This window comes from Suillus fuscotomentosus, assembly GCF_016647785.1.
Source record: "Suillus fuscotomentosus strain FC203 chromosome Unknown F5891scaffold_5, whole genome shotgun sequence".
Lineage (NCBI taxonomy): Eukaryota > Fungi > Basidiomycota > Agaricomycetes > Boletales > Suillaceae > Suillus > Suillus fuscotomentosus.
In genome coordinates, this window is record NW_024539517.1 from 472,807 (window position 1) to 482,528 (window position 9,722).

Below are 9,722 nucleotides of genomic sequence, written 5' to 3' on the forward strand. Positions count from 1 at the left end.
TACCGCTCTGTCAAATGCGGCGATGGCTTCTTCTCTGGCTATGCGGCAACTGTTGGGTCTGAGGCGCCGACCTTCTATCTCAGAAGTGTCCCTCGCGGTGGGCTCCAGTTGTAGATGAGGAATCTTGACTATACGTGAAAACACTTAAAACAAAAGGGTGCTCAACAGCAAGACCGGGATACAAGACAACGACTCGACCCAAAGGACAACCACTGAGAGAAGTTCCTCGAAATAAAAGTGGAGGGAAACTCTATGAGCTAGGCGGGCGCTAACAGGCGCGAGAAGATAATGCGCGCGAAGGCGCGCGAGATGCGCGTGTGAGTGGGAGGTTCGAGAATGCGCGCGCGCGAAGCGAAGGCACACCTTGAGCATTAAAGGAAAAGTCCTATTGAGGAGTGAATGCACAGATGGATGATTGACAGGAGGATAAGATCTGATATCAAGTGAGGAGGTGATCTATACACTTTCCAGTACACAAAGATAAGGGGAAAGTAAGTACCAGAACCAAAAGAAACCCTTCTGTATTTAAGAATGGAGATTACGCTAAGTGGCGTGCTTCCGAGCGCACTCCCGAACCGAGTAACCATATCAACTCTAATTATAACTAAGTTTAAATAGACTTTCTATATGTAGCGCGGACGTCGGACCGAAGATTTCATTAGTTCAATGGACAAGATAGGAATAACGCACCAGCAAATCAGTAAGGACATGGGACGAATGGATGGACAATAGCGTGAAGACCTAGGAGAAGGCACGTGTGCGCAGGTAAGGCGCTGTAGAGACTCGCATGTCTCAATGCCGAATATCCAGCCTTTACCCATACATTCCTATATGCTACAGCTCTAATGCTAAGGACCAGTCTCGCGTGCCTTCTCCTAGGTCTTCGCGCTATTGTCCGTCCAGTGTTTTCACGTATAGTCAAGATTCCTCATCTACAACTGGAGCCCACCGCGAGGGACACTTCTGAGATAGAAGGTCGGCGCCTCAGACCCAACAGTTGCCGCATAGCCAGAGAAGAAGCCATCGCCGCATTTGACAGAGCGGTAGAATCCATTATACCAGGACCCTAATTCATTCAACACACGCGCGGTCATTCGCGCAATATATCAGAACCACCGCGACCAGATCCAGCGCTCTTCGCGCGCACGCCTAGACAACTGATATCGCCAGTCACACCCTCGCCTGAAGAATCTGTCAAGGAAGAGTCGTCCAATGGCTTCAAAGCAATAGATAACCCAAGAAGCCAACTTCCCGGAGCATTCCTCCACACGCCCAATCAACCTCCTTTTAATACTTCTAATCTGTCAGCGCTAAGCGAGCTTGACGACTCTAGCGACACTCCACTTAATGCGCAAGTAGTCCCCGCGCGCGAGAACGCGCTTCCTACGACAGGAATACCGAAGATCAAGCAAGAAGCTTTAGAAACTCCGTGCGCGCCATTCTCAATTCCAAGTGGTACCATTATAACAAACCTTCCCTTCGCATACGCGCGCCAAGCACCTGTCACTCACAAGATCCCCGCGCCTGCAATTTCCCAACCGCCCGTCATGTCCACAGTAAGAACCAGAATGCCTGTCCGTGGAACAACGGACGCGCCTGAATTTGATGGCACAACCGACAACCTCGCCAACTTTATCAACCTATACGAGCAGCTCGCTGACAATGTAGGTCTACAAGGTCTCGATCGTATTAAGGGTATCATCCGCTACCTTGAGCACGATGACCGAGAACTATGGGGCGGAATGCCGGAGGCGCAAGTAAGCGATTACAACGCGTTCATGAAAGAGGTCAAGGTAATGTATCCCGGATGGGATGGCAAAAGGCGCTACGTGCTGTAGAAACGACAATACTGAGAGGAACAAAGAAATGCTCCTGACTGTATCTAAAAAGTTGTAGGTCGTGCGTTGCCTAGTCTGCGATACTTGAGATGGCAAGTGCATTCGACCCTAAAGGGGAAGCAGGTGCAGCGGAGATCTAGAGGTACGCGCTTTAGCGAAGCGCGAGAAAGCGCAGGTGCGCGCAAGGTACGAAGGCGCGGGAACGCGCGCGCGTATTAGCGCGAAGCGCGGGAAAGCGCGCGCGTGTAAGCGGAAATAAGAGAGACTAAACTTATGTGAAGATATAAGCAAGATAAAGGATGTGAGATGTGTTGTGCTAATGAATAGATTTCTACTGCGACTTTCTAAGTAGTAAGTACTAGGTAAAGTTGGGTGAAAAGTAAGGTAAATAATAGTATGTACTGCTGGCACTTATATAGCGCGCCTAAGCGCGCTCATGCGGAGCCGAAGCGCTACCGAGTAGGTATGTAAAAATATATATGAGTGAGAAACTATGATAAAAATAAAGGTGGAACTATGCTAATAAAGGAAATGGAAATATACGCACTAGGGAGCTTGGTGGACAGTGGATGGATGCATCTGGATGGCTGGCGCTATAGGGCGCGCAAGCGCGGGAACGCGCGCGCGCGTATACATCGTGAAGCGCGGGAATGGTGCGCGCATGGTGCGCGTTGCACGGGAAAGCTGCACGTCATATAGGAATCACTGTGGATGGTACACAGAGTGATGCTGCGAGTTGGTGCTGTATACTCCCTAGTGTAAAGCGCCATATCACACTATGAGATGCATGAGTCTCTACGGCGCTTTCGGATCTACAAGCCATCGCGCACGAATACGCGAACAAGACGATGCCCTCGTACCAGGAGTTAAGCAACTACCTTCGCGCATTCAAGAAGGTCATGCAACCGCTATTGGCAGAAGATCGCATTGGTAAAGCCGAGTGCGATCGCATATTCATGGAAGGGATTCCCAAGGATACTCAGGCGCTAATACACACACGCCTCATGATCAAATTTCCTGATCACTACCTGCAGGATCCATACCCATTCATGGATGTCTTTACAGCTGGACATTTCGTTCTGCCCGCGAATGCGCCTGCAGCAAGCGCGACGCCTAGCACGCCTATGACAACATCATTCACTAACTTAGTCACAGCTACCACATCAGCGCAATCACCCACGCAAGGTACAGTAACCAAGCGTGAATATAAGCGCGAAGCGCCAACGTTCAATGACTGCGCCTTTTGCGGCAGTCTCGAACATTACTACCCTCGTTGCGCGGAGAAACAAAGGTATATTGACGCGGGTAAATGTAAGGTTAGCGAAGAGACACGCAAGCTTGTTTTGCCAAATGGCGACTGGATTCCAGGCCGAGGATTACTCAAGGAACGACTAGATCAACATCACGCAAGTCGTGCGACACCGGATACGACCACCAGTGCAGGCGCGACAGCGGGACTATTCTATCGCGCGTCCGACGAGATCGATGTGGTAATTGAAGTAGGCTCATCTGCGTTCGTGCACACAGTCACGCAAACGGAACTCGATGAGGATGATGAGACAGTGGATCTCATGACTGAAGCGATAGCCTATGTAGCTGCAAGGCGCGACCAGAAGCGCAATGCCAAAGGTAAAAATGTGTGCTTCGATGGTGTAGAAATACCCAGCGAAATGCGCGCGCGCCCGAGACCTGCATCTAAGCAAGCCACAGTAGAGGAGGAGATAATCTCTCCCGAAATACAAGCTTCGTCTGACAAAGGTAAGGAAAGGAGGTAGCGAAAGTAGCACCGTTAAGCGCGCCAATAAGCACGCCGACAAGCGCCAAGGCGCCTCCTAAGGGCGCCTCGCCCTCATCATCAACACCATCATCGTCCACGCCAGTATCGTCGTCATCATCATCCCCATCTCAATCTTCAGCATTGCCACCATCGTCATCATCAACACCAACCCAAGCACCAGCACAGTCATCATCATATCATTATGCATTCGCGCTCGAAGACAAGGAGGCCAACAAACGCGTTGTCGAGCGCCTTCTTGATTCCAATCTCAATATCCCAGTAAGGGAATTATTAGCTGTATCTCCCGATGTTCGCCAACATTTCCGCGAACTTACGACCAAGAAGTGCATCACAGTAGGCACAGTATCGGTGCACGAATTATCAGGGCATCCCACGACTGACCAATGGCTAAAGCAATACGAGGATGTGCGCATGCGAAGCGACGACGGTAAAATTGTCGCGGATCACTTCGCGCCCCTGCGCTGTATTTGCGCTAAGACATTGGAAGGGCGCACTCTCACCTGTGTCTTAGATCAAGGCGTGGAAGTAGTAGTCATGCCAAGGGAAGTATGGAAAGAGCTCGGCATACCGCTCAGGTCAGACCATAGCCTCAATATGGAATCGGTGAACACGTCACGCGACGCGACACTAGGAGTCATAGAGAATGTCCCACTTGATTTTGGCACAGGACCCTTATACTTCCAAGTCCAGGTCATCGAGCGCGCGACCTTTGAAGTTTTACTAGGGCGCCCATTCTTTAAGCTTACCTCATGTCGCACATTTGACCTGCCCGACGGAGAGCAGGATCTCATACTAACTGATCCTAATGCACGCAAAGAACTGCGCATTCCAACCCTACCTTGGGTCAAGCGACAGCTTGCAAGAGACGCGAAGTGCGTGAGTCACGCGCTAAAGGAGGAGGAACAGGGTTTTTAAGTATCGATGATCTGCAGCATTCGCGGGGAGAAGCCCATATGCATTTGTCTTCCCAAATATTTTCCTTATCGCATCAAGTTTCGCATTTTCGCATCACGCCTAACGCGCTGCGCATAGCGCGTCCCATTCTTCGCTCTTAAGGAGCAACAACGCATCGCCTTTAGTTTCTATGCATCAATTTTCTTCATCCTCACTTCTGCAGTATTCAGCGCATTACGCGCATCTAACATCCACGCAGACCGTTATAGATCAGGCGACTATCGACGCCTTTAATTCCTTTTACTATTATGACCCCGTACTTCACGCGCTGGTCTATAAACCAGTCGCGAAGAAAGTGCGCACGGTACCTACCACTATGCCCGCAGAGTATAGGGTAGTGCGCCAATTGCCAGAAGACCCTTTAGCGGGGTTATCCGATTTACCTACCCATCCCCCAGAATTCATGCCGGGCATGCGCTTTACACAGGCGCGTGCAGATAAGCTAGACCTGGACCCAGCAAATTGGCTATGGCCAGAAGAACTCAAGTTAGTGCGCTGGCTCGTGCGCGTACATGAACTCACATTTGCATGGGACACCTCAACAAGACCTACTTCCCGCCATACAAGATTCCTACAGTCCCGCACACGCCATGGTCTCAGCGCAATATTCCGATCCTGCCAGCCACCTTAGATGAAGTAGTACGCATCATCAAGGAGAAGATCTCGTCGGGAGTATATGAGCCATCAACGGCCGCGTATCGCTCGCGCTGGTTTTGCGTAGTAAAGAAAGATGGAAAATCCTTGCGCCTAGTTCACGACTTGCAGCCGCTCAATGCGGTAACAATTCGCGACGTGTCGCTTCCGCCTTTTGTTGAACTTCTCGCAGAAGCGTTCGCTGGTTACGCGGTGTACGCAATATTGGACTTATATTCAGGTTATGACCAGCGCACGCTTCATGTAGACTCGCGCGACTTGACGACCTTTGGAACGCCTTTGGGTCCTCATCGGCTAACCACTCTTCCTCAAGGACATGCTAATGCTGTACAGGTTTACCAAGGTGATACCGCGTTTATCCTGAATTCATGTCGCCATTCGTGGATGATGTTCCGATCAAATCAGTGCGAACGCGCTATCAGCGCGAAGACGGTTCATACGAGACAATACCCGAAAACGCAGGAATCCGGCGCTTCATCTGGGAGCATTGCATCGTTGTCAATCGCATCCTACAGCGCCTAGAGAACGTAGGCGCAACCGTATCCGCATCAAAGTTTGTTCTAGCCGTGCCTACGGCAATTATCGTTGGACACAAATGCACGTTTGAAGGGCACGTACCAGAAGAATCCAAGGTACAGAAGATTCATGACTGGCCAGAACCCACCAATCAGTCGCAAGTGCGCGGATTTTTGGGTACTTGCGGCGTCCTGCGCATATTCATTCGCGATTTCTCGCGCATCGCGTGCCCACTAATTAACCTCACCAGGAAAGATGCACCATTTATATTTGGACCTGAACAGCACGAAGCCATGCAGACCCTCAAGGACTCAATTCTAGAATCGCCCACGCTAAAGTGCATCAACTACGATAGCGAGCGCGAAGTCATTCTAGCAGTCGATACTTCCAATATCGCTGTTGGATTCATCTTGCTGCAGATAGGCAAAGACGGAAAGCGCTATCCAAATTGATTTGGCTCAATCGCGCTAAACGACGTGGAAAGGCGCTACTCTCAAGCGAAGCTAGAACTTTTTGGACTCTTCCGCGCGGTACGCGTATACATCTTCAGGGTAAAGAATCTGACGGTGGAGGTAGACGCGAAGTATATCAAAGGTATGATCAATAATCCGGACTTGCAGCCTAACGCGACCATCAACCGATGGATCGTGGGTATCCTTTTATTTTCGTTCAAACTCATTCATGTATCCGCGCAAAAGCACAAAGGCATTGATGGTCTCTCAAGGAGACCAGTCGCCGAGGAAGATCCGATAGAAGATGATAATCATGAGGGTTGGATTGATCGCGCATACTCCTTCGCTATTGCGCTTTTGAATGATCGCACACATCGTATAGCTGGTGGCTCGGGTGACATACGCCACGAAGCGCATCGCACATGTTTCATCTCGCAGAGCACGCGCATACCAGTGTTGCGCGTATACTTCAATGTCACGCAGACGGAAGAACCAGAACCAGATATCCCGCGCTCAGACGCGGCGCGTGCACAAGACGCGCTGATGGCTACTATAGAACAGTTTCTTACCACGCGCGAAAGACCCACTGACGTTTCAGATGAAGAATTCGAGAAGTTCGTGAACAATGCGGCGTGTTATTTCATTCTGGAAGGTAACCTATGGCGCAGAGCATCGCACGGCAAACACCAACTTGTGTTGCCTCCAAACAAGCGTTATCGCGTTCTCAAGGAGGCGCATGACGACTTAGGGCACAAGGGTATCTATACCGTCAGCGCGCGCCTACAGCTATGCTTTTGGTGGCCGTGCATCATTGAAGACATCAAATGGTACGGACAAACATGTCACAAATGCCAAGTTCGCCAAACGAGGAGGCTGCATATTCCCCCAATCGTCCCCGTACCAGGTGGTCTATTTCGCAAAGCGCACATCGACACGATGAAGATGCCCAGAGCGGGCGGATATGAATACCTCGTGCAAGCACGATGCGCGCTAACGTCGTATCCGGAATGGCGCATGCTGCGCAAAGAAAATACTAACGCGCTAACCGCTTTTATTTTCGAGGAGCTCTTGTGTAGGTGGGGCCCGATCACAGAGATAGTAATGGACAACGCGCCCGCATATAGGCTCGCAGTAGACGAACTCGCGTGCAAATACGGGATTCACCCGATCCGCATCTCACCGTATAATTCTCAGGCAAACGGTATAGTCGAAAGACGACACCGCAATGTCCGGGAGGCCATCATTAAAAGCTGCGACGGAGATGATTCTCGCTGGTATCAGGTAGTTCATTCAGTTTTCTGGGCCGAGCGCGTCACCATTCATAAAGCGACGGGTTTATCGCCCTATTTCATGATGCACGGCGTCGAGCCAATATTTCCCTTTGATCTTGCAGAAGTGACGTTCCTCGCGCCCTTACCAAGCCAAGGCGCATTCACCACTACTGACCTTATAGCATGGCGTGTGCACCAATTGCAGAAGCACGTAGAGGATATTAACGTGATTAGGGATAAAGTAGTCGCGGTGTGCTACAAGTCCATATGCGATTTTGAAAGACGCTTCCGTGCGTCTATCAAATCGCACGACTTCGAACCCGGCGCCTTAGTATTGGTACGCAACTCGAAGGTCGAATACGAACTGAGCAAGAAGACAAAGCCATGCTATTTGGGACCTATGATCGTAGTGTGCCGCGCGAAGGGAGGCTCATATATGTTGGCTGAGTTGGACGGCGCAATCTCAAAACTCTGGTTCGCCGCGTTTTGCGTCATCCCTTACTACCCGCGTAGCGAGGAGTGCGTATCGGTAACCCAAATGACTGGAGTAGACGACGAGAGCATCGACGAACTAGAAGTGTATGAAACCGTAGAACCCGATGAAGACGAGCCCGAGCGCGCGCGACCATATTCCCCACCCCGCGCATCACTCAATCATATTCGCGCGAACGCGCATTCCTCAAAAACATAAAAACAAAAACACCAGATAATACGAAGAACACAAAAATATTCCATTAAGTACATACTCTCAGTTTTACCCCGGGTTTCATCCGGTGATATCTCTCATCTCATTTGTTCATATAACGCGCATTACCTGCACATAAACCCCACAGACTCTAGAATATATCAAACACACCAAGAAACACTCTAATACCCCGCAAGTACATACTAATCACTACCTTATTTGTATAGCGCACGCATAATCACCTCATTAGACTTTCACTTTCTAACGCACACGCGTCATCGCCTCGGCACGCACGGCGCAACAAGGCAGGCATAGATGATGGAAGGCACGCGAAGAAGACAAGACGGGCGCGCACCCTGCAGAAAATTCAGTAAAGTCCATCACATTACCTTGATCTCGTCGTGCGCTTGTCACTTACTTACATACTTATAATTTTAATTTCTTAAGCCCAGTGAATCAGATGAGGACATGGACATGGACATGGAACAAGACAACACAGGGATTATTATACAGGCGCATTGGCGCTTAGTGTTACAAAGTGACATCGGCTACATGGCCCCCCTATCATTTTTCCCCTTCGTCCTCGCCCTCGTATGCCTCCGGCTCGCACTTCTCTACCGACTATCCGTTGACCGGATCCTCGGGACCGTTCCCGTCCCTCATCCCCCTCCTATCGCACCAACGTGCGCACGTGCCTTCGGGCTATGACTCGTTCTGACTCGTGCCACCAATGTGGCTTTCCTTATCTTGTCTTATCTTTCCTTTGACTCGTGCATGCTGCACATTGTATCATTTACCGTTGGCTCGTTCCAACGTTTCTCGGTCTCATTCCGCATTCGACCTTACATCACTAATCAGGCTCTGCCACCATCGTACCTATACCCTTTCCGTTTCCCCTTTGCCCTTACCTACAGTACGGTAGCCTTGCCCTTAACCCTTTCCACTTAGTATAAGTAGTCGGTCACTCTGTACTAGATTCCCTAACTTGAATCTACTCAATCTTCCCTCAAACATACTTCTCTCTGAAGCCCCCTCAGCTTCAGTCTCTAGTATCTTTTCTTAGGTGCTCATCGCGCCTAAGTCTACCTCGATCGACCACCTCATCGTTCGGACAAGACTGTCCTTACCTTGAGAACGTCAGTGACTTTGAAGACATCTGTCTTAGAAGTCACGTGACACGCGCGTCTCTGATATCTGCCGACTCGACGTCGCCAGTCTCAGTCGCTACACCGGACCCTTCCGGTTACATCACGAACGTTAGCGGACAACGCCCCTCTTAGGGCTCCGCATAACAGATCTATTTGAGTGCGTAACAAAAGATTCAAGTTTCCTTTTTCTGCGCCCTGCCATCCGCACGGCCATTAACCGACAGACACCACGACTACCTGGACCCCGAAGTACCCTTGGGAACGCGATCCCAACACTCCGGACTCCGAAGAAGAAGAATCGGAAGAAGACCATACGTCCTCCGACGAGTTTCCCGACGAACAACCGTACGGTAACCTCAACTCGAACCCTGGAACAAGAATGTCCGGAGGCCCCACCCCACAACCG